This window comes from Trichomycterus rosablanca, chromosome 6 (genome assembly GCF_030014385.1).
Source record: "Trichomycterus rosablanca isolate fTriRos1 chromosome 6, fTriRos1.hap1, whole genome shotgun sequence".
Taxonomy (NCBI): domain Eukaryota; kingdom Metazoa; phylum Chordata; class Actinopteri; order Siluriformes; family Trichomycteridae; genus Trichomycterus; species Trichomycterus rosablanca.
The window spans coordinates 20646043-20672183 of NC_085993.1; the positions used below are offsets into that span (position 1 = coordinate 20646043).

The 26141-nt window shown below is 39.6% G+C and overlaps 1 protein-coding gene and 1 long non-coding RNA gene across 2 annotated transcripts in view; one reads left to right on the forward strand and one right to left on the reverse strand.

Moving 5' to 3' along the window:
* The window catches only part of LOC134316361 (uncharacterized), a 33006-nt gene extending 7133 nt beyond the window's left edge, over window positions 1-25873 (forward strand). Inside the window, exons 2-4 of the long non-coding RNA XR_010013082.1 lie at window positions 8038-8111; window positions 24847-25003; window positions 25695-25873. This is a non-coding gene — a long non-coding RNA (uncharacterized LOC134316361). The remainder of the gene's footprint in view (window positions 1-8037; window positions 8112-24846; window positions 25004-25694) is intronic.
* Window positions 1-26141, reverse strand: part of shq1 (SHQ1, H/ACA ribonucleoprotein assembly factor) — a 108832-nt gene that overhangs the window by 67589 nt on the left and 15102 nt on the right. The window lies entirely within an intron of this gene.

Genomic DNA, 26141 nt, shown 5'->3' on the forward strand with positions numbered 1-26141 from the left:
AGAGCCTTTATGTGTCATATACACATACACACGTGTACAGTACAATGAAATTCTTTACTCACTTATGCATAATGTTTTTTTTTGGGGGGGGGGTAAAGAATTGTAGATATCATATTTTCAAAAATCTATGGAAAAAAAAAAACTAGAAACTAGATCTAGAACTCGATCTGTGTACAAATTAACTGGAGTCCACTAGTTGCAATCTAAATTAATTGGATTTAATTTATAAAGACACACTGGGGTCTATACAGGCCCACATTTTACACGGTGCACAATTGGCTAGGCAATATAACTAAAAAATTCTAATCTCAATATGCTTTTGAGAAGTGGCAATATACGATAAGATATAATGTAAACAATGGCAGACCACTGCCCGTATTCTGCTGTCCATTTTACTTCAAATAAATGAGTATCAAAAAAATCCCGAAAAAGTTCAATATTTGATAATGCTTTGCTATCATTGGAAAATGAAAGCATACGGTAAACAGCAGCACCGCGACCCAGTTCAACCACACAGCAGCGTAAAATCATTACCGCTGCTTACCTGAGTTTCTCTTCTTCAAATTCAGACCAATTCTAAATCCATGTGTTGTTCCATTAAAGATAAAAAATCCATTTGTAAATATTTTCCTTTATGTTCCCAGAATATTTCCAGAATGTTTACTGCATAAAACTCTACTCTGATGCGCATCATACCTACAGAAGCCGAACAATTTCTAGACAACTGAACCATGCGCCGTCTTTTATGGTATTAAATCTTTTTCACTTAGTTCATTTTTCTCCATAACTGCCGGACTTATTAGTAATTAATGAGGTAGACCTGAATGAGCTAAATTAACGTGGGGAAAATTAGTATAGCGGCACACACTGATAATGGTGGCCCATGTGGTGTATGTGTGTGTGCATGTGTGTGCGTGCACACGCACACCTGCTCATGCGCGATAGAGAGCATGGTAATCTGTGTATCCTAGGCATACTAAATATAACGGTATGGTCATTTTCAACATCGTGTAAAAAGTAATATCAAATACATGGGTATTTTTTGATATACCGCCCAGCCCTATGCACAATGTAACAGTGTTTTATAGCCTGTGCAGTGCACCTAGTATGGTAGGACCTTACAGAATGATATTAAAGAGATAAAGAAAGAAATTAGATCTAGATTACACCCAGAATATATAAATTCTGTCTTTACAAAAGAAAAATAATGCATTTGAAAATAAAACTGTGTGCACTTATCCTATGCATTAAATGGTTATATATTTGGAATGCCTTTATTTTTCATACATACAGTACATACATACTGTATACACATGTACAGTACAATGAAATGATTTTTCTGCATATCCCAGCTTGTTTAGAAGCTGGGGTTAAAGCACAAGGTCAGCCTAATATTTATCTTTCGCAAAGTACTTCATTCTGATAAGGGTTATAGAAACTGCTAAATAAAGCACACTGTAAGCCAGAACTGAGTAATCCTACTTTCACTTTAAATTCACTTCCAATTCTCAGGGCACAATGGCTTATTGCTCATGTTTATACTGTGAGACTCTAACCTGTTTACATAAGCGATGAAACAATGCTAGGTAATAGCTGTGAATATGGTCTAATCATGGTAATAAATCTGGTCAGATTTAAGAAACCACCCTGCTTGACACAGTTATCACTGTATTGTCAAAAGGTCAGCCATGATGACAGATAACCCGTTTGTGGATCTCCCTGATCAAACTGTGGCAAGACGTATCCAGGGTAACAATGCAAAATAATAAAGGTTTGAGTGTTTCCAGGAACACAATGGACCCAATTATTTGGAAATTAAAGAAGATCAGCACAACTTTTAACCTTCCTAGAGTTGGCCATCTGGGTCAATTGGGCATCTGGGCAAGAGGGACATTGTTTAAGGAGATAAGAATAAATCCAACCGTCCATCCAACCAATCTCTGCAACACTCCATAGAGCAGGCCTTTAAGACACTGTTAGGCAAAAGGTATATGACAGCATGTAAAGGACTCAGCCAACATGAGAGAAAAATGCGCTAGTCTGATGAGACATACAGTGATACCTTGAAACTCCACATTAGTGGTTCTGGATCTGGCCCATAAGGATGTATGGGAAATCTATTAATGCATGTGGAATATATTGGAAACACATGGAATGTTAATAAAACATGATTGAAAAACAGTTAAATACAATAAAACCTGCACTTTACTTTTACTTCTTTATTGTTTCCTTATGCTTCTTAATCGTGGAGATGCTTGATCTTGGATAACCGCATTCCGTTCAGTAAAGTTAATTTCATTAGTGGAGAGCACTCATGAACAGTAATAATTAAGAGAAGTTTAGCGTTCCTATATCAATCTTTTAATACATGACATTAAGTCACATTGAGCTTTTTTTTTTTTCTAATAAGCGTTTTAGATTTTTTTCATAAAAGCTGATTCTCACAATTTCTCAGCACCCCGAGCTACAACACAAGTGATTTTAACAGTTATTCCACACAAATGCAGATTTGTCTTATATTCGCAATTTGATGACGTTTTACCTCGCCGCTCAAGCTGAGCGCTAAACAAAATGACAGTTACACACACGTCGAGTTTAAGGGTACAAATTTCTTGACAAAGATTGTCGAGTTTCAAAGATTTTGAGTTTAGCGGACATCGATTTACAAGTTACAACTTTATTTAAAAAAAAATTTCTCTTTTCCCCCAAATTTCCCCCCCAATTTTCTCCCCAAATCTAGTCGTTTTCAATTACCCTGGTTGTGTTACACTTCACGCTCCACTACTGACTGAGGAGCTTCACAACTGACACATGCCCCCTCCTACACGTGATCAGTACCGACAGCCTTTTTTCACCTGCATGAGGCGAGTTCATATGCTGACCAGCCTTGTGCACTGAGAGCCACACCCTAATCAGCATTATTCCCCAACCCCGTGCAGGCGCCATCAATCAGCCAGCAGAGGTCGTAATTGCACCAGTTATGAGGAACCCTGGTCCGGCTTACCAACCCTGTGAACAACAGCCAATCATTGTTCATGTGGCCTCCCAGCCCAGCCGGATGGCAGAGCTGAGATTCGATACGATGTATTCGAAATTCCAGCTCTGGTGTGCTAGCGTGTTTTACCGCTGTGCCACCTGAGCGGCTTGTATTACAATTTTAACAATTACACTGTTCTGTCAGAACATTAAGCACTTTATGCAAAAACAGGCCCTGCACATCATCTGGCCAATACCAACCCTACAGTCAAACACAGTGGTATGAGCATCATGCTATGATGATCATGCTGTGAGTGTTTCTCACTGCTGACAAGGACAAGTAGATAAAATCTGAGGAATGGATGAATGCAGCCAGATATAGAATCTGTGAAGAGACTGAATCATGCTGATCATCCAATCTGATAAAGCTTAAGAGAATCTGCAATGAAGAATGGGATAAACTGCCCAAATCTTAGTGCAGAAAGCTTGGAGAGAAATATCCAAGAAGACTTGAAGCTGTAATCACTGCCAAAGAGGTTTGATTTATTTAAAATCAAATTCCCAATACAATAAAGTAAGCAAAAGTTTAAGAAGTCTGAATGTTTTCTGAATCCACTGTAAACTGCCAGCAACTGTGTTTTCCTTCATTGTTTTCCACCCTTGGATCACTTCTTTCTCAAGACACGCTACAAAAAACTAACGGCATAGCAAGACGGATGACTTTGTTCTGATGCAAGTATAAAACAAAACACACACCAACAGAAGAAAAGTTGGGAGCTGTGATCCTTTAACGTTATTGCCTAGATATTGGAAAGAGCTGCACTGTTGAATGCGGCTGAAGTGAGTGCAGAGAGAGAGGATTACTGGGTTTGACTGATGCCCCAGGCTGCCTTCATATTCCTTCAGGGTTAGAGAAGGACAAGTGAGAGAGAGAGAGAGGTTAAAGAGAGAGAGAGGTTAAAGAGAGAGAGAATGCCAGTCAGCAATTTAAGAGCACTTGAAAGTGATCCCCTGTCTGGCGGCAGTAGGAGAACAAGCTGCCCCAATACAGAACCCCTGATGTGAACAGGCCAATGATCTGGAATCTGGAGGCCATAACATACATTTCTAATGATTCTGGCTGGCTACAGATGGGTATTGGCTCGGCCAGAGGCAGCTGGATTCCTGTAACATGACGACAGGAGCACTCTCTCTCTCTCTCTGTTCCCTGTGGTAATCCGTTGTATGGAAAGAAATGATGAATGTTTGACTAGGTTTCCCAAACCTAACAAATAGACTGGTATAAATATACACTGGAAACTCCAGACACTTGCTGAAGGGACTAAATAAATCATGCTAAGCTCTTTTTTAATTAGCTCGTATTACACGGAGCGCTCGCTTTCCAAAAACATAACGACTGGCTTCACTATCAGGCTTTTGGAAAATGTAGCCCAGTCATCTATTTTCAGCAGCGTTTATCTTGAGAAGGATTTTATCGACTTAGACTGTTTTTTGGACCAGATTACTTGGATTAAAGTTGTCTAATAGAACACTCATTCCTCCCGCTACTACAACTGCACTGTGCAGGAAAACCTGCTGCATCAAATATCCTGAAGCGCAAAGGCCTGGTCGGTTCCTATTTTGCAGCAAGCCACATTGAGGCCAAAATATGACAAAATATATGAGGCAAAAACAAAACACTGATTCTTTGATCAGGTGGACTCACCTGATAACAGCTTGAAACTAAATCATTAATCAAAACAATAACCAGACACTTAGAAATCTGATTGGAAAACACAGGTCTAGATGAGCAATGAGGAACCCAATCAACATCCCTCAGACACAGCCTGTTAGACGCCCGACCAAACAGGCTGATAGCACAGGGGAGAATCAATTAATCCTAACAATTTTCTCAATCACACCATGTGTTTTGAACAGCACATCAGGTATAGTCAAGTGCATGTAATCATTAGTGTGTCTAAAAGAATAAAAAACGATATTTAAAACACTAGCACACCCTTGCACAGAGGTTGAGCTTCCAAGTTCCCAGTAGTGCTACAATAGCCGGGCTCTCAAAAGACACAGTTAGTTATTCTGAGACTGGGAAGGTCGGATAGGGGTTTTCCACCTTTCAGCTGCAACAGAGACACCTGCTGTTTAGTCCAGGTGCCAGCAGAAGTAAAAAAGGGCAAAGTAGATATAATAATAATAATAATAATAATAATAATAATAATAATAATAATAATACATTTTATTTGAAAACAAATCTCAAAGTGCTACAGAAAAAGAGTAATATAAAAATAAAAGAAATCATGAAATATAAAACAATTATAAACAAAGATATAGATATACTGTATTTGTCATATATACATATACAGGTGTACAGTACAATTAAATTCTTTCTTCGCATATCCCAGCTTGTTTTGGATGCTGGGGTCTGAGCGCAGGGTCAGCCATCGTACGGTGCGGTGCCCCTGGAGAAGAGGGTTTAAGGGCCTTGCTCAAGGACCCAAAAGTGGCTGCATAGCAGAGCTTGGATTTGAACCGCCAATCTTCCGGTTGATAGCCCAAAGCTCTACCCACTAGGCTACCACTGTCCCTAAAGCTGTGAGTAAGTTTAGTAGTGCCTGTGTTACTGTAGTTTCGCCCTAAGCCAGATTCGAACCTAGGGCGGAAGATTATGCGCACTGCATTCTGCCCACTGCACTATAAAAACAGCTATATAAAAGTGTGACTCTCTGTAGAATCTCTGTGAGAATCCACTGCTGGAGTTCAAATCTCAGCACTGCTACCGGTCGGCTGAGCGCCCCTAGCAGGCAAGATTGGCAGTGCCTGGAGCAGACAATACTGGCCACTAGTCTGCTGGGTGGAAAAAGACTGGACCAAAAAGGGGGTGGGGTGTTTGATGCTGTGTACAGAAGTGGAGGTAGGCGTAAATCAGTGCATGACTCTCCATGCACGAGACTGGCCTCACACACAAATCCACCCAAGTGTGGGCCAATAAGAAGGGGTCAGGGGACTGGGCATGCATCGGATGGAGCGGGTATACCCTCCTCAGACTTGATCGGGGTACCCAGCAACAAAAGACTACTTGGGTATGCAAAATTGGGAAAAAACATGGACATTAACATGGAGTTGCCCTTCCAACCCCCACAAAGTTATAACAGTCTTTAATGTTATGGGGCGGCTTTCCAAGGCATTTGGAAGTGTGTCTGTAAAACTTGTGTTCACTCAGTCAAAAGAACCATTGTAAGGTCAGGACTGTTTGGGTTGAGGTCTGGCTCGCAATAGACATATTCTGACATACACGAAAGACCACCCCCTTATCGATACTTTAAAACTGGTATAATTTCAGCCTATCAGGGCTTTTAGTCAAAATAAGTGCATGTTTATATGGTCCTTTATGAAGGCATACACAGGACTTCACATTACCAGTACAGTAAATATAGGTTAGTAACCTTAAAAGTTGGATCGTATTAATATTAGTATTACACTACGGTATTCTATAGTTCCTATTTTATTATCATTACTTCTATAAGAAACAAAGTAGAATCAATGTAACATGTAGACTATGCACAGTTGGTCCAAGTGTATAGACTGATGAGGCACATGCATTATTTGCTGTCAAAACAGCTGACCTGTGGACTCCACAAGACATCTGAAGGAGTCCTGTGGTATCTGGTAATAGGACCTTTAACTTCGGTATGCTGCAAGGTGGATTGTCCTTAGTGCCTTCTCTTAGGCATATGTGCCTAGCTGCCCATCTGACCTGGGAGAAAACAGGATTCGCCTGACCATTTGACCTTCTAGTACCGCTCCAGTGTCCAGTTCACTACAGTGGAAATGGGCTCTGTGACTCGCCTGTAGCCACATATACAAAAATTATTTAAAATTATTTGCTTTGGGTCACAGTAGCTCTTCAGTTGGTCCATACTTTCTGCCATTGCCATAATGTCTTCTGGCATTAATTGGTAGTGATGGCCCAAAAACCTGTGGGCAGTTTGTGGCTTATCTTTACCCAGGCCTCTATCGTTGGGTGCTCAGTGTGGCTGCCTGTGAGCATGAATTTTGGAGATATGCCTGTCCATAACGACTTAGCCCTTATCAAAGTCACTCAGGTCATTATATGTGTCTGCTGTGTTCAACACATGACCTATAAAGAACTACCACCGGCCAATCATTTAATAGAATTCTGACCATGACATGAAATGAGTTGTTATGAAATAGGCATTGTCGTGCACATTTTAGGGGGTGGTACTAATGTTTTAGCTGTTGTATAAGTGTTCCAGGATGCAATATGCAAATACAGTGGAACCTCGATTTTACGGACCTCCATGTAACAGATTTCGGATTTAATGGACAGAATCTGGAAAACTGAACATCTGGTCCAATTGTTTAAAATTCCCATGAGAAGCGAACCAAGACCAGTAGTTCTGTAATCGTCCGCTAGCCGGCACACGTCTCTCTGTTTACATGAATGTTAGGCTTTATTTTGTCGGGAGGCTCGCTTTGTTCTCAACTTTTTCTCTGTGTATTATGCTACAGATCTGTAAGTTCTAGTGCTTAGTTATGCACCAGCACTGCTCCTGTAGCCACTAGCAGTGCTTCAGACTTAGAATAAAAGTCCCCACTATACGATCACAGCAACAACAACAAAACACATCTCCTCCACCACACAAGGTAAATAAAATGTATTCCCAGTAGTACACTACACCAGTTTTAATATTTATTTACAGGTCTTACATTACATATTTATGTATCTATTTACGTTGTTTATTTTACTGTTTATCATATGTGCATGTTTAGCACTTTTGTGGACCTTAGTGCTGTGTTTGATTATATTTTTGCACCCCCTGGGAAAAAAGAAAAACCTTGGACAATCGCATTTTACAGAACAGTGCTCCACCCTTTTAGTCTGTTAAATTGAGGTTCCACTGTATATTGTTTGTACGTTTTTTACATTGTTTTACCTTCGTATTATTGTTGTGTGACAAATGCGATTTGATTTAACAATTGTAACAGCAGGCATTGGCAAAAGATCAGCAAATAAGCCACCAACTGTTTGTTTACTCTGATGTGCAGCAGAAACAGCAACAGGCTCTGTGAGACAGCCAAGCACAGTCATCACATCACCGAGAATGCAGCACTGCCTTACAGTATGTGCATACACAGTACATTTTTACACTTATTTTTATCTACTTAAAAAGAGCTGTGTATTTCTTAATAATATTCCTTAATTCCTTTTGCGAAGTGTTGAATGCTCACTTGACAGAGCCCAGACAACTAAAAAATCAATACTAGACCATGCAATGAAAGCTTCAGTTAGTGAATCAGAATCCGCAGGTGTATTAAGAGGTTAAGCTCAAGGATCATGATGAGTACCGATTCCACATCGTTACATCATCCATCATAGAACCCTGGCCGATTTTAAACTCTGAAGTGAAAAAGACAATTTATATTTATATGACTGAATTCAATTGCTACTGCACATCAAAAGCACCACAAATAAAATGCCCAGTCCCAAAGGCGAGCCACTTTTCCACTTCTTAAATGTAGTGTAAAATATCACCTGGGCCAATAATCATAAAACGTAACATCAAAGTTAATTAGCTGTAATTTTATGACTTAACAAGGATGCTGCAGTGAAGAAAACGTGCAAAAAGCAAACAGCAGTGATGGAGTGTAAAGGCATGAGAAGTAATCTGGCAGTGGCATTTACGATGTCTGAATCACAGCCAGACTGCTTGGATCCATCAATGCAGGCAATTAAGGAGCAATAAAAGGTAGCTTTGCATGAGGACAAACCTACTGCAGAGTGAAAAATGTATTTGTGTAAGGGAAGGAACGTGACGTTGATGGAGTAGTGCATTGGAAAGTGAAGTTGAATAATGCTCTCAGTGAAAGTATTTGTGGGTAAGCTAAGAAAATTGGGTGAAATGTTAAGTAAACAAGTATTAACCTGGGACAAGATGTTTGGCATCACTTATTAAAGTGAAGTGGGTGCTCGGGGGCGCAGTGATAAAATACGCTAGCCACTACCGCAAAGATCCTGAGTTTTAATCTAAGCTGTGTTATCCATCAGTCAGGTGTTTACACAGAGATAAATTGCCCAAGGGGGTGGCTGAATAGTCTTGCCACCGTAAGGTGCACTTGTCAGTTTGCTGTCAGCACCCTTTCCAAACCTGCAGTAAAAAATGAGGAGGGTTGCATCAGAAATGGCATCAAGTGTAAACCAAATAAGTGCCAAATCAAATATGTGGACCAGAATTCTTAAATATATATGTATATATGAATATACGCTTTGACGAGTGCAATGCGGATCAGCACTGTGTACGGAGAGACACACTCTGACGGCACTCTTTTTCCGTCCCTGTGCAGGTGCCATCAATCAGCCAGCAGAGGTCGTAATTGCATTAGTTATGAGAGAGTCCCTATCCGGCTTTAATATCCCACCCTTAGCTGAACAACAGGCCAATCGTTGTTCATGTGGTTGCTCAGCCCAGCCGGCAGGCAGAGCAGAGACTCGATACAATGGATTCGAGATCCCAGCTCTGGTGTTCCAGCGTGTGTTTTTACCGCTGCGCCACCTGAGTAGCTGGACCAGGATTCTTTGCTCCAACCCCCAAATATGGGAGCAGCCAAAAGGAAACAAAAACAGTGTTTAAATAAGGTAAATAAATAATTGCTGTCTACTGCCTACCCATGTAGCTGCCTAAATAGAGAGGATTCTATTAAGACATTGACTTATAAGGCAGGTTATTCAAACACACTACTTATACAGCAATTATCGCGATTACGTCACCACAGTTTTCACTTACTACGCTAACACAGTTAGCCTCAGGTAGATAGATACTTTATTAATCCTGAAGGAAATAAAGGCCTCAGTAGCAAGTTACATAAATCAAAAGTCAAAAGTAATAGTACACACTACAGAGATTCACATTATACAAACAAGTATCTGTAAAATCATCACACTACAACAACAAGACCTGAGGGTACATATGGAGGTGTTATTTCGGTTTACATCGTAAGGCTGGTATAGTACAGTATATGTAAAGAGTTCACTAGGTTTTCGAACAGAACCACATTCTTTCCAGCCTGGACTATGAATGTTATCAGCGTGCTTAGTAAGTACAGTTTTCACCCTATAATGCCAAAAAAAAAACATCCACATACCAGCTGGGTGCTTTGGGTGTCATTACTGTCTGCCATATTAATCATGCAAAACCAGTGAATTTTGAGCATCTGTCAGCTCATCTGTATGGACAAGTGCAATTAGCACCCTCCTTCAAGCCTGCTAATCTGCTCAGTGACACCACATGAGCTGCAGCACGCTAATAACGTAGCGGCCTGGCTTACCTTCTCACAGGAAGCATGACAGCCACCAATCCAGGAGTCTAAAATAAGTGGCTGTCATGCTTTCAAGAAGTCAGAGGGTGGAAAACTGAAATGTCAAAATTGAGGGAAAAAAAACAGGCAAGAAAAGTACAGTGTGTTACCAGCTTACATAGAATGTTTGTTTATTCTAAACACATTTATGATTAATTCCATTGGGTTTACTGATTTTCACAACTGTATAAATAGATGATACCAAATCACCAATATTTTACAATACCAAGCCAAGAAAATGTAAAACTAGTAAGTAAAATTCCAATAAAAAGACAAAGCAGTGATTTGTGAAGAGTATTTTACAGGAAACTATTTAATAACAGTACAAATATGAAATATTTAATGGTTTATCTTATCAACTCAGTTTACCAACAACATTTCTCAATGCAATTATTGCAAGAAATCAAGGGATTTACCTATCATAATCCATTAAACGGTAACAACATATAGTAACAAAAGGCAATGCCAAAAACAACTCTGAACTGCTGTGCTATTCTGTCAGATCAGAAATACTTCAGTAGTGCGCCCAGGTGGTGCAGCGGGATATTCCGCTAGCGCACCAGCGCCGAGATTCTGAAGTACTCGGTTCAAAACTTGGTGTTGCCACCGATTGGCTGGGCGCCATCTAGCAGGCATAATTGGCAGTGCCTGCAGGGAGGGATGTATGTATGTGTATATATATATATATATATATATATATATATATAATATACTGTATATATATATATATATATATATATATATATATATATATATATATATATATATATATATATATATATATATATATATACAGTGTATCACAAAAGTGAGTACACCCCTCACATTTCTGCAAATATTTCATTATATCTTTTCATGGGACAACACTATAGACATGAAACTTGGATATAACTTAGAGTAGTCAGTGTACAGCTTGTATAGCAGTGTAGATTTACTGTCTTCTGAAAATAACTCAACACACAGCCATTCATGTCTAAATGGCTGGCAACATAAGTGAGTACACCCCACAGTGAACATGTCCAAATTGTGCCCAAAGTGTCAATATTTTGTGTGACTAACAATTAACTTGATATTTTTTCAATTCTAGGTGTTACATTTATTTGTTCGAAATATACACTGCAGTTTGACAAAAATTACCTCATTCTTACAATATAATTATTTTATTTTCTTCTTTAAACAACACATGTATTTCCCCCTCCCCAGCTCCTCCAAAATCCCAACAAGCCAAAGTGTTCACCAATACAACAATTGTCCAAAAAAAAAAAATATCTTGTCCCACAAGTAAAAAATTCTGGAAAAACAGTCCTTAACAATGCATTGCCAAAAATACAAAAAATACACAAAAAAAACCAGTTGGATCTCACCGGCGTATTCCACAAAGTGCTCCAAGCTCCAGGCTTTAAATCCTCTCCACTCTGCTTGTTCCTTGTGCCATGGTGGGGTCCCAAAATAACAGTTGGAGGCTTTTGGGCCTTTATCCCCAGAATAACCCAAATTTATTTATTTTTTTTTTTTTTTTTAAAACAACACTTTTTATGTGGCAATGTCACATGACCACCATTATTATCCAGCACTGCCTTAACCCTCCTGGGTTTCCCTCAATGAACTGCAGCTCCCCAGTGCCATGCAGAATATCAACAAAAAATCCAGAAAAAAATTGTATTTAATTAAGGGAAATAAGTATTTGATCCCCTACCAACCAGCAAGAATTCGGACCCCCACAGACCGGTTATGTGCACAAAAGGCACACAAATTAGTCCTGTCCTTGTATAAAAGACTCCTGTAACAGAATCAGTTTCTTCCGTTCAAATCTCTCGACCACCATGGGCAAGACCAAAGAGCTATCAAAGGACGTCAGGGACAAGATTGTAGACCTGCACAAGGCTGGAATGGGCTACAAGACCATCAGCAAGAAGCTTGGTGAGAAAGAGACCACTGTTGGCACGATAATTCGAAAATGGAAGAAATACAAGATCACAGTCAATCGCCCTCGCTCTGGAGCTCCATGCAAGATCTCACCTGGTGGGGTAAGAATGATTCTGAGAAAGGTGAGGTCAGCTCAGAATTACACGGGAGGAGCTTGTCAATGATCTCAAGGGAGCTCATCGGGATTAAGATCGGGTTTAGTAAAGCCGATTCCGATCAGTTAAAAAATGCCTTGATCGGCCCCCCATCCCGATCTTTGAGATCGGATCGGGACATCCCTAGTCATTATAGTGCATGAGGATGGGACCAAAATGTCAGAAGACACTCTACTTGTTATTCAGGAGGAGCTGAGAATCCCTCTGAGTATAGCTTGTGTGTATGACGCAGCTGGGTCAAAGCTTTCTGGACGCTTAGTTGGTGAGGTTGACCAGCGAGTAAAGAGGATTTAAAGCCATAAAGAACTTAACAGGACTCTCTGCTCAAAGCTTTCTGGACACCCAGTTGGTGAGGTTGACCAGCGAGTAAAGAGGATTTAAAGCCACAAAGAACTCAACAGGACTCCCTGCTCAGGCTTTAAACATTATGTGCAAAAATGAGCTGCAAGGATTTTAACCCACATTAGATCCTGAGAGCACAACAGCCCAACTCCAAAAACATCTTTACTTCACTTCCAGTACAGTATCGAATACAGTATAAATTGCCTGTGCTAGTTTTTAGATCTCTACATGGCCTTGCACCCTCTTATCTTGGTAGTCTGCCTACGTCATATTATCCAGCTCGGTCTCTTCGCTCCTCCAACTTGCATCTGCTCAAAGTTCCTCCCTCTAAACTGTGTACACTTGGTAACAGGGCATTCAGTGTCACTTGCTCCAAGCTATGGAATAGTCTCCCTCTTGAGTTACATGCTTGTTCATCTGCAGCCTTTTTCCAAACCCGTCTCAAAACCCATCTTTTCCATCTGGCTTTTGGGTGACCCAGAATTATGCCACCTGAATAATGTTTCTAAATGTTTACTCAGATTTTTCTTCATTTTTATTGTACAGTACAGTGCCCTTGGGTTTCATGAAAGGCGCTTTTCAAATAAAATTTATGATTGTTATTATTATTATTATTAGTAGTAGTAGTAGTAGTATAACACACACTAAAGCCATACATTGAAAGAGAACTACGAGATGTGAAACCAGGTGTTAGAAAAGCAAAGCAACAAAAGATATTATTGCAGATGTACGCTATATTATGAGAAAAGCCAAGGAATTCAGGAAGGAAGTCAACAGTGCTTTATTAATTACAGCAAAGCTTTTGATTAAGAAATGTGCTCAGGAGGTTGAGAATACCAGAGCATCTCAACACTCTAATGAGGAACCTCTCAACTGATCAACAAACCACAGCCATGACAAAAATAGACAGACTGGTTTCACATTGGCAACGACTTAGACAACGCTGCATTCTGTCACCATTCCACCAGCAGAACTGGAGGAAGATGATCTAGAATCCAAGACTGTTGGAAAAAAACATAGACAGCCTTCGATCGATCGATCGATCGATAGATCGATAGATAGATACTTTATTTATCCCGAGGGAAATTATTGGTCTCCATTAGTTTAACAAGCAGAAGAAGAGAATCTAATACAAATAAAGTAAGTTAGTAAGGTGTAGCGAATGTACAATGTGCATACATACAATATATGGTATGCAAAAAGGTATGTGCAAATTGTGCATCTGCTACATTAATAATAACAGAAGCAATAGTGTAAATATTCTTACACAATATATACAGACATATAAATATAGAAATAAAGATATCATTATAGCTATAAATAAATACAATATATCGGTTATGGGTATATTTATAGACAACATGACCAATATGCGAATGAAACAACACTCATAGCAGAAAATCTGGTACACCCGAAGTGCATATAAAGAAAGGTTAAAGGACAGAGTGAAAAGATGGGACTCTCGCTCAATAAGACAAAGACCCAAATTATAACAACAGAAACAAGCACTAACTTTATTATTGATTGGAAAGATGTTGAAGTGGTAGACAGCTTTTGCCTACTTTGGATCAATTGTTAAAAGCAAAGGATTCTGCAGTCAGGAAATATGACAGACTGGCAATTGGCAGAACAAGAATAAATGAAGTAGTGAAGATCGTTAAAGGTAACAGTGTTGGCGCCCTGGTGGCGCAGCAAAATAATCCGCTAGCACACCAGTCAGTGCTGGAAGCACTGCTACCAGTCGGCTAGGCGCCCCCTCGCAGGCATAAGTGGCAATGCCTGCAGCAGACAAAATTGGCCATTAAGTCTGCCGGGTGGAAAAAGACCAGACCGAAAAGTGGGTGGGGTCTTCAACACTGTGCAGGGACCCTGGTTAATAGCCCAAGGCACCTGTACAGATAGTGGAGAAACCCGGAGATCAGGGAGTGGCTCTCTGCATGCAAATTCACCAAAGGTGAGGGCAAATAAGAAGGGGTTTGGGACTGTGCACGTGTCAGCGGGAGCATAAGGCAGTTTAAGACAATTATGCTTGTCTTGAAGAGTTGATGGTAAAGAAGAAGGAGGAAAACCAGCAACAAGATGAATGGCTACAATTAGAGGAACAATGAAGGAAGCCCCTGAGAAGCCTGAAGACCCAAACAGAAGACAGAATGTTCTGGAGAAACATTCTCCATATTGCTGCCTGGAATCAAAATCAACCTGACTGCACTTATAATCAATAATAATCCTTAAGGGAAAAATTTTGGAACAACACAGCCTGCCATCTATAAAATGTTTAGGGATGCCACTGTTTTTTTTTTCGACAAGACTATGTCAATCCACATTCTGAATGTTACAACAGTATGTACTTTTTATATCAATGGTGCCTTCACATGGTGGTGTGAGAACATCAATAGCAGCTCTAGACATCATTAAAAAGCTGTTTAGTGATGTAATCAGAGGCTCTGTACTTACTCTACTGGAGAGAGAAGACGAAAAACTGTTAGCTGTTAATAAAATGTCAAAGGCAATACATCTCTGAGCATTAATTATTCATTTGCATTAATAAAGCATTAGACATTAGTTTCACTGAAGATCATTCAAATAACTTAGTCCTACGTTTTGCATATCTGAATTGAGCATGTGCATAAATGCAATCAGAACCATTCACTGCTCATCTTTCTTAATATCTGGATATCAGCATCGCATGAAATACACTTTATATGATTATTTACCTTAAAATGACATTTTATCTTATAATAGTGACACTTTAGGGTGGTACTAAGTACAGGCATTGATACTGGAATACCAAATTGTCAAGCCTTATGATTCCACATGAAAAGAAAGGGATGGGAGCTCAGGTGGCACAGAGGTCTAACACATTAACACACCACTGTGGAGTCTTCAAACTCAAAGACTAGAGTTCAAATGTAAGCAGAGCCACTGACCTGACCAGGCATCTACACATACACAACTAGCCATGTTTAAGGGAGGGAAGGTCGTACAGGGTCTATTCCCGCTGCCGCTTTGATATTCAATCTCAGGGACTGGTCCGGGCACCTATGCAAGTGGAATGGGGGTAGGGAGGGACCAAGCACAAATGCAGATTGGACACGTGTTGGAGGGGGGAAGTGGTGTTTCGAATCTCCTTAATTATCAGGGATCTTCAAAAAGTTTCCGCACTTTTATATTTTGGTTAGAAACGGTGAGGGTGGGATGAGTAGTAATTGGTCGTGTCTGAGAGACTGATAGAGAGCTTATAGTCCAGATTTAGCGCCATCTGACTTCCACCTTTTTTCAAAGAAGGTTTAAGTGGAAGAAGATTTTCATGTGGTGATGATGTGAAAGCAGCGATGCATCAGTGGCTACGTGCTCAACCAAAAACATGTTTTGCTGATGGCATTAAAAGGTGGTACGACGCTGGGAAAAACGCATCGGAAGGTGACTGTAGAAAAGTGATGACATTTGTTTTTTAAATTCTTAATAAATAGAGCTTAAAAAGTGCGGAAAGGGCTGTGCAAATGGAAGTGGATACACAATCAGGAATTGGAAATAACTAGGGAGATAAAGTAGAGGAAAAGCAGAGAAAAAAAACAAACATTACATACATCTTACAGATTTAAAACATGCCAATTTCTCTTAAAATACTGAAATATTCACTTATACTGGCAAGGCCATGAAAGTATTCAGCCAGTATTTTACTACTGAAAAAAATGTAATATATTGATTGATCTTGTTAAGTACTAACTAGAGGAATAGTTGGCAGTTATTACCCTATTATATTCTTTTTAAGCCTTAATTAAAAAAAAAATTTAAACGGGCAATCTTGCCCAGTCATTAAGTTATGACAGGTTATTTAAGGAGCTGTAGTGTACAAAACGTTTAACATATTGACACAGATGTTTAATAGATTTAAAATCTGGGCCAAGTCCAGGATATCCAGTGTTGCTTGTCAGTGTGTCTAAACATATTAGTCAATTTAAGCTTTCTAGCAGAGAGGTGAAGGTTTGTCAGATTCTACAAGTGTACATGCAAAAATAAATGTATATCACCAGGACAGACAAAATGAAAAACAATGGTTTCAATGTCCATCCTCCAATCCACCCACTAAATCTGGAGAATGCTAGACCCAAAGCATATGATTTACCAAATTGTCACACTCACCGCTCAGGTGGCGCAGCGGTAAAACACACTAGCACACCAGAGCTGGGATTTCAAATACATCGTATCGTAACATCCGACTGGGCTGGGCGGCTGCATGAACAATGATTGGCTGTTGTTCATAGGGTAGGATGAGACAGATAGGGACTCCTCATAACTGAGTGAATTACGACCTCTGCTGGCTGGTTGATGGCGTCTGCACAGAGTCGGGGAATAATGCTGATCAGGGTGTGGCTCTCCGTACACGAAGCTGATCGGAATATGAACTCGCCTCGTGCAGGTGAAAAGAGGCAGTCGGCTACTGCACAGTGGGGGCGTGTGAAAGTCTCGCTCTCCTCATTCGGGGCGGGGGTCAGCTCCAGTGGAGAGGAAGCATAACGCAATTGGGTAAAAATTGGACGCGCTAAAATCGGGAGAAATTGCATTAAAAAATTAATAATTCACATTCACACATGTACTGGGGTCTCCAATCACTACAGAAATTGTTCATCATACTTATTAGGCGATGAATCAAAATAACTTTACATTTATTTCCCTTTGAGGGGCCCCAATCACACTTTCAATCAATCAATTTTCCCCTTCACTATACTAATAATGAATGAAGGCCTGTATTCTCATGATGTACACCAAGAATATGGTGAAGGGTGACTCAGATAACCATGTCCCTTTTTCCCCCCACATTTTTGTATAACAGAATCTATGCTTTTACATGTAGATTGTTTCTTTTTGACCTTTTCCTTTTACCATTTATGCAGTACACATGTCTGAAAACATCTGTAATAGCTATATTTTTTCCACTTACACTCACATCAGTCATTTTTATATAAAATGTCGTGTGCAGATTTACATGACTTGCCATGTCAACATGCCTGTGTTACCTAACACCTAAATTACATTAGTTTACAGTTAGTGGAATTGTAAAAGATCCCAAGTATCATGGTTCTCTTAATAAAACCACAGCAAATACAAGTAGGCAAATAATCAACACCAGGTGTACAAACTCCGGTAACTACTTTGAATGCTTCACCCTGGAATCTACAGTGGATTTAGAAGGTATTCAAATCCCTTGACCTTTTGCACACTTTAGTGTTGTGAATTGTGTTTATCACTAAGTGTGACAAATTGTATACATTTTTTGGTAAATTTATTTAAAATTAAAAACTGAACTTCTTATTTGCTAAAATATTCAGACCATTCACTGCAGCACTCCATATTGCAGGCAGTTGCATCCTGTTTGCGTAAATCATTCTTTATGTGTATCTAGAACTTACAGTCTATCTGTTGCACTATGATCGATTGGACAGTTTGAAAAAGTAAACATCTGGTTTTACAAGGGCTCACAATTTGCACTGTATTACCAGAACAAAAGGAATCAGGACCATGGAATCAAAGAAACTGTATGTGGATATTTGCATACAAGGTTTGGCCAGGCATATATCTAAGGCTTAAAGTGTTCGCAGAACAACAGTCACCTTAATAATATTAAAATAAAAGAAGCTTGGCACAATGTTAAACCTGAGGGACTGGGAAACTGAAATAAATGCAGACAAATACAAGAACACTGTTGAAGAAAACCTCATCTGGAACGAATGGGGCGAAAACACTGGGCTCGCTTTATGGCAAATATCTGAATGTCTTTGAGTAGCAAAGCACAAGCCCAGACTTAAACCCAACTTAACTTCTGTGGAGACCTGGATATGAAAGCGTTTGCTGACTGTCCAATCTGATGGTGCTTAAAAGGATCTGCGATGAATAATAAGACAAACTGCCAAATGTAGGTGTGCAAAGCTTATAGAGATTAATCCAGTAAGACATGCAGCTGTAATTACTGCCAAAAAATTGTCTTCAAAGCATTAAACAAAGTACCTGAATAGCTTTATGAAGAAGAGATTTCAGTTTTTGTTTTTCACTTTTCAATGTGATAAATAAAAATCACATCGATTCAAATTTAAATCCACAACACAATAAAGTGTACCATTGAAAGGAGTCAAAAAAATTCTGTAAATCCTCTGTATGGTTAATAAAACATTCAGACAAGTAGCAAGGTTTTTTAAAAATGAATATAACTAAAAGTATGGAAACTACAAACCCAAATCAGAAAAAGTTGGGACATAAAAATGTAGAGTTTCTTACATTTACTTTGACTTTTATTTGATTGCAGACACCTGAGATATTTCATGTTTTGTCTAGTCAACTTAATTTTATTTATTAATAAACATCCACTCCTGCATTTCAGACCTGCAACACATTATAAAAATAGTTGGGACAGTAAATAATTTACCACTTTGTAATGTTGCCATTCCTTTTCACCACACTTATAAGACGTTTTGGCACAGAGGAGACCAAGTGATTTAGTGTTTCAGCTTTTATTTTGTCCCGTTCTTCCTGCAAACACGTCTTAAGATGTGCAACAGTACGGGGTCGTCGTTGTCGCATTTTTTGTTTCAAAATTCTTCACACATTCTCTATTGGGAACAGGTCAGGACTGTAGGCAGGCCAGTCCTGCAAACATGTTTTTTTTATTATTTGCATTTTCCATGCTGTCCCAACCTGTCCCAATCTGATTTGGGGTTGTAGAAACAGAAAATAGGAAAGATAACCATGAGAAAACAAAGCAATATGCACAATACTTCACAAAGAACGATAAAACACACAACAGCAACAAACATGCATTAATTAGTGGGTAACAAAACACGGATGAACTGACAGGCAGAGACAAGATTAAACCAAAAGCAAAACAGAACAACGTACCACATGAAACCAGCAATACATTGCAAGGACTGACAAGAATATGACAATATTGTTAAACATCAGTTGCCGCTAGATAGCAAAGCAATTATGATTAGCTGACTTCTGAACATTCCGTGCTTTTAGAAAGAAAAAACACTTAACACCTGTGGAGAAACACAGATTAATGACTTACAGATCTACTTGGATCATTTAATAAGCTGTTGGAAGCCACTCTAAAAACCTTACGGATTAAGAAGATCGTTGGTGCATATTATTAATGATCTTTTCGACAATAATGGCTAAAATTTACGTGTTACAGCTTCCGAAAAACACTCTTAGTTATCTTGACACTATTTAGCCAACACTGTTTAAACAAATACTTCCCGAACATTGTATCCATAACATAAGACACAGTCCTGCCTTTGAGCGTGTAATTGAGAAGGCTTTTCACCTGATTTGTGAACTTGTGAAATTCAACTCACAAGAACACCGTTGGCGCTTATGATGAATGGCTCGCATTGAGGTCAGGGTTCTGTGCAGGCCAGTCAAATCTTCTTTGCCAAACGTCGCAAACCAATACGCACAATGATTTGTGCACTGGGGAAAGGAATGGGTCCTCCTAAATGTCTGAATTTGAATTGTATTTTAAAGCATTCCATTTAATTAAAACGATCACCTAATGTTGAGAGCTAACAGTCAAATGAGGAAATTTTTGAGAGGAAATTTCTCTCATGGTAAAATGTACTGCAAGAACCACTACCAAGAATAAAGAAGGTTGGGGGTCTGTAATGAATTAGAAGCTGCTGGAACACAGGCACTGTCAAATGACCTTTTAACTTGCTGGTGGCTGCACAAGAAAGAATCCGGTGTTAATTTAATGATTATAGAGCAGTGTCATACAAGCGGTTGGTTAGTTAGTAAGTACTTGAGTAGTAATTCCAGAATTGCTGGATCTAGTCCCAGTACTGCCAGGCTGCCACTGTTCAAGTGCTTGCATGTTATTAGGTCACACCTGTCAGTTGATTTGGATTAAAGCATCAGCTTAACGCTAACACTGTAAATGTAAGACTTTGCTTTAAGAACCGCTGACAGCTGACATTTTTCCTCTCAGAATAAAGTGACAACTGAAGATTTCTTTCAGACTTGGGCAAAAGACCACTGTTCCATGTATTTTTTTTTCTCTTTTCCTAATTTGGAAGAAGCCAGTACACTCCACTGCCATATTAACAATATAATTAGCAATTATATTAACAACATATCAGCAATATATTAACATTTATACCATCTAACAGACACTTTTATCAAGCAACTATCAATGATTGCATACCTTTCAAGCAATTTAGGATTAAGAACACAGCTCATGGGCCCAACAACAAAAACTTGAAGGTGTTGGGGCATTAACCAGCAACCTTGAGATTACCAATTTAGTACCTTAACAGCCGAGTTACCTAGCTACCACTACCTAGTGTGACACCTTTGTTAGCTGTAGATAGTAATAGATTATTTCTAAACGATGCGATTGGTTCTTCGGGGAAACAATTACATTTTCAGCATATAGCTGACACTTTTATCCAAAATGACTTACAGTACTGTGACAGTATACTGTCTAAGCAATTGAGGGTCAAGGGCCTTGCTCAAGGGCCCAACAGTGGCAACCTGGCAGTGGTGGGGCTTGAACCAGCAACATTTTAGTTACTAGTCCAGTACCTTATCCACTAGGCTACAACTGCCTGGCAACCCGGTGAAAATGTTGAACACTGTGTTAGTGAAGAAAAAGGCTGTGGCAGTGAGAGACACCATGAATGAGTGAGGTAGATCTGAGTGTTCGCGATGAACGTGGTTTTGCTAAAGCAGCAACACAGACAGCTTGTGTGTGTGAGCTCATGCAAGACAGAGCGCTCCGCAGAGCTCTTTTATGCTGTTTTAAACATGCTCAGATGGTAATGTGCGTATCCAAGGCACACTCAATATAATGAATATGGCATTTGTAATATCGTATAAAAATCGAATGTATCGATATTTGCACTATATCGCCCAGCCCTACTATGTATTGCCCATTTTTGACCATCGCATGGACAAGCTCAGAATAAACCAGATAAGATGAGGAAGCAGCTAAAGTTCTTTGTGATGTCTTGTCAAGAACACACTCTGAAGTGCTGAAAGACAGACGTCTGTTAGATGTGTGGTGTTCCGTTGAGAGACGGTGTAAAAATGAGTGTGTTAAGTAATTGTTCTCTACAGGGCATGTCTCGCAGTGAGCGTATCAAAGCGCGGCGCTGTTGATTGATGTCTGCTTACTGGAGACTGACAGCTGCTCTGGTGGCACATAGGCGCTCTTGCAGCTCTAATGCACTCTCTCACTGGCGCTCTCTCTCTCTCTCACTCTCTCTATAGCAGTGTCACTTGCGTGGTAATGCACTCTTCTCCTGAGCTTCCTCTGTGCCACCATATGCATGTCGTTGAGTGTCATTTGCTCATCTGGGTCGTGGGGCATTGCGAAATTAACAAGCTGTTCAAGGCAGACAAAGTGTGCGAGCGCGTGATTGAATTGTCGGTTAGTCTCAGCAGTACTTAATCGCTTCCATTTCACACACACACGCGCGCACACACATGTGACAAGTCAATGACCCATGCATCACAGCTTAAATGTGCCAGATAAACCAATCAGTTTTAAATGCCAGCGAGCGGCACTGGGGCGAGAGAAAGTCAGAGAGAAGGCAGGCCGGTAGTGAATTTTAGAGCAGACTGCTGAAGGGTGGTGTGTACGCCTCAGTTAAAAAAAAAATACCCCCCAAAAAATCATGGTACATCTCCTATGCAAGATGTCGGTGCAATTCAGTATCGTTCAGCATCGCAACCAATGCTGGTTACATCATTCTAATCCTAGTAATACAGACTGACCATAAAACCTAAACATCTACCACTCTATTACCACAGCCAATAAATCAATTAATCATACACGATTAAGTTACAGCTCGCCAGATCCCACAGTGATAGGATCTGTTTTTGGCCAAGTGATGCCACCTGCTGGTAGGTTCTGCAAACGATTGGCTGACCAAGGCTCTGAAAACCTACCACTTAACTACATGTGCATAAGTTTAATAAAAAGAGACTGGAACAATATAGTCCACCATATCAGTAGGAGGAAGAAGGCTAGATGGGAAAATAACACACTTGCTGCTGAAATGGCAACTTCTACTGTCTGGTGGAGGCAAAGGAACAATTTTTTGAAGGATTTAGAGGGCTTAGTATGATCCTCTGTATGTGTTATGGATTTAATAATCTACCACAGATGACAGCTAGCCTGCAGTCCTCCTTGATCAGTGTGGAGATGGTGCATGTGAAAGGGGGTGTGGGAGCAATAGGGAATTGAAGATGACTAATTTGTTAGACAAGAAGAGAAATAAAAATAATAAAAAGCATAATATGAATGAATGAATCCTTTATTGTCATTGCACATTGTACTTGTACACTTGCAAAACAAAACTGAAGATAATAATGGACAGCTGGGATTTTAAATCAGGACTAGTGTCAATTTTAGAGAGACTTTCTTTAGTTTTAAATTGATAGAAGACTTGACGGTACTGGTCCGTGGGTCATTTATTACCAGGCCACAAAGTAAGAATAAATAATTAGAAATTGCTTCCATTTCCAACATACTATCTTTGTGAAGTGGAGTCTACGGAGTAGACTGGACATAAGGAACACACTTCGGGTGTTATTGTGTCCTATCACCCCTAGGTGGGAGCTGCTTTTTGCAGCAAAAAAAGTTCAGGGTTCCCACTGATTTTCCATCATTGGTGAGTAGTATTGTTATGCACTCTGTGTTTTTTTTATTAAGCTCGTCATTTAATTTTATTTTAAATCCTCCTGCCCCCGCCGGTCCATGAGATGGATGGATGGATGGATAGATAGATAGATTATTTTATTAATCCCAGAGGGAAAGTCAAGTATTACAACAGCTCAAGGTACATCAGAAAAGATGAGTAAAGGCTCAAGGTACATTAGAGAAAAAATAAATAAATAAAATAAAAAATTAAGTAAGTAAAAGAATTAAAAATGAAAAAATTATTAATTAAGTAAGGCTCAAGGTGCGTAAGAAATATTAAGTATTACAGTACAATGTTGGTAGGTAATAAATATATGTGCAATATGTGATATAATACAAACATTAAAAAATTATATCTTGAATGAAACCAGTCCACTGGGGACCGCTGACCCAAAACAATTATTTGATTAGCACAGCACAGCCAACTAACTACAATTACAAGCACACCTGTGATTTCCACAATAGCTCCACAATCATTTATTATAAAACGGATAGTTACGGTCCTAAAATCTGATTGGCTGAGCCGTGTTCGAAGCCGTTGTAAAATCCCCAATATACGCACACCTATGACCACCTCACATCATTCCATATTAATACAACACTGAAAAGAAGAAAATACAAACTTGGTTGAACACTATTTTAAGTCATGTACTATACATGGAAATGTCCAGATTAATATAAACAGTAATCCTAATTATTAAGCGGGTGTTTTGTCCAAAAAATAGTGCAATAGTGTTTGTGGAGGAAAGTTTATTGCGAATGTTATGTTCGCCCTTATGTTGCCTAGCAACACTGTTAACGGACTACCTGATTTCGCGAAAGAATGCTTTTTGTATGTGTTTTTGTAAATAAAAACATTTATAAATTGAACATTGTTGTATTTTATTATATTTTATGTTGACCGCCGTTTTACAAAAGCAATAAGCCACTCGAGACCGTGCGTTACTGCTATGATTTTTGATGATAAAGTCGCAGTAACGCACGGTCTCTCGTGGCTTATTGCTTTAATCTAATCTCATTCAAATTATAAATGATTAACACATACTGAACTACTAAACCACAGACGTGCATTTTGTTTTATTATTCTTCACTAACGGAAGCACAGATTTAAATTTAGGGACAGTGGTAGCCTAGTCGGAAGAGCTTTGAGCTATCAATTGAATGGTTGAGAGTTCGAATCCCAGCTCTGCCATGCAGCCACTGTTGGACCCTTGAGCAAGGCCCTTAACCCTCTCGACTGCAGAGGCGCCGTACAGTTGCTGACCCTGCGCTCTGACCCCAGCTTCCAGACGAGCTGAGATATGCAAAGAAAGAATTTCATTGTACTGTACACGTGTATATGTATATATGACAAATAAAGGTGTTCTATTCTATTTGCAGCAAATATTGTGGCACACAATACACAAAACATAGAGCAGGAAGAATGGCTACTCTAAACTGACCACTGGTGTAAGTAAATGTGTGGTTCCTTGTGATGGATTGGTGGTCTGATCAGGATGATGCAGTTACTACAGATGGGTGAATTCACTCTAACAGGGTAGGTTAGACAGTGTATGTAAATGTCTAGCCTGTTGTTAATGAAGTTCCAATTAACATGATTAGATTAGTGACATGGGTTATTAAAAGTGCCCCAGGCAATAATCATTCCATGCACCTATAGCTGTCAAAAGAGCAAACAGTATAGCTGGGCTAAAAAACATTTAGACATTTACCACAGTTTTTAAAAAAGTGTTGGCGTCCAGGTGGTGCAGCAGGATATTCCGCTAGCACACCAGCTCCGAGGTTCTGAACTCCTCGGTTCGAAACTCGACGTTGCCACCGGTCAGCTGGGTGCCATCTAGTAGGCATAATTGGCAGTGTCTGCAGCAGATATGTTTCTGTTAGGGTGGGATGACTGGACTATGTGGGTGGGGTCTTCAAACGCTGTGTAAGGACCCTGATTAGCAGATAGAGAGGCACCTGTGCAGAATGCATGGGTGAAAAAGGGTTCCGCTAAGAGCTGCGCGTGGGTCAGAGAAGGCGTGAGCAGCAATATACCCACCTCAACTGCAATCAGGGATCCCCCAGCAGTGGAATTTTTTTTAAAAGGGTGTTATTTCATTTGGATTTAGTGCCACGTTAAGTACATGTTTGTGCCATTTATGGCATGCTAGGTATTATGATTCAGTCTGTTTATAGCTTTTTTCTTTATATTTTTATATTTTTCATATTTATTTTTATGTCTGCAGTTCCCTTGCCACATGCACCACCACAGCGCTGACTGAGGAGAGCCACAGACTCCCCACCACAGACATCACACACCCTCACTGACAGGCACACTGTTCACTTTAAACATTAGACCGACAGAAAAAAACAACTTACTGACTTTGTGGCATGCTTGTTGGCAACAAACTGATGATCTGGGAATTTTAATTATAGCCACTTTTGTAAACAATGTTGGTGTGAAGAACAATTTGCAGCTGCAGCAGTGACTTCTGTCAGGTGTAGGAGCTGACATTAGTAGTGAAAAAACACATGGGGCACAGCATGACTTTTCATTTGCAACATGGCTCTGTGAGAATCCATCACTGACTGGTGTAAAGAAGCAGACAAACTTCACATTTCAAAGAGGGTGGATGTTAGTCTGCAGCCCTTGTCAGCAAAAAAATTTTATAGGGTTAGATTGTAAGAAAAAG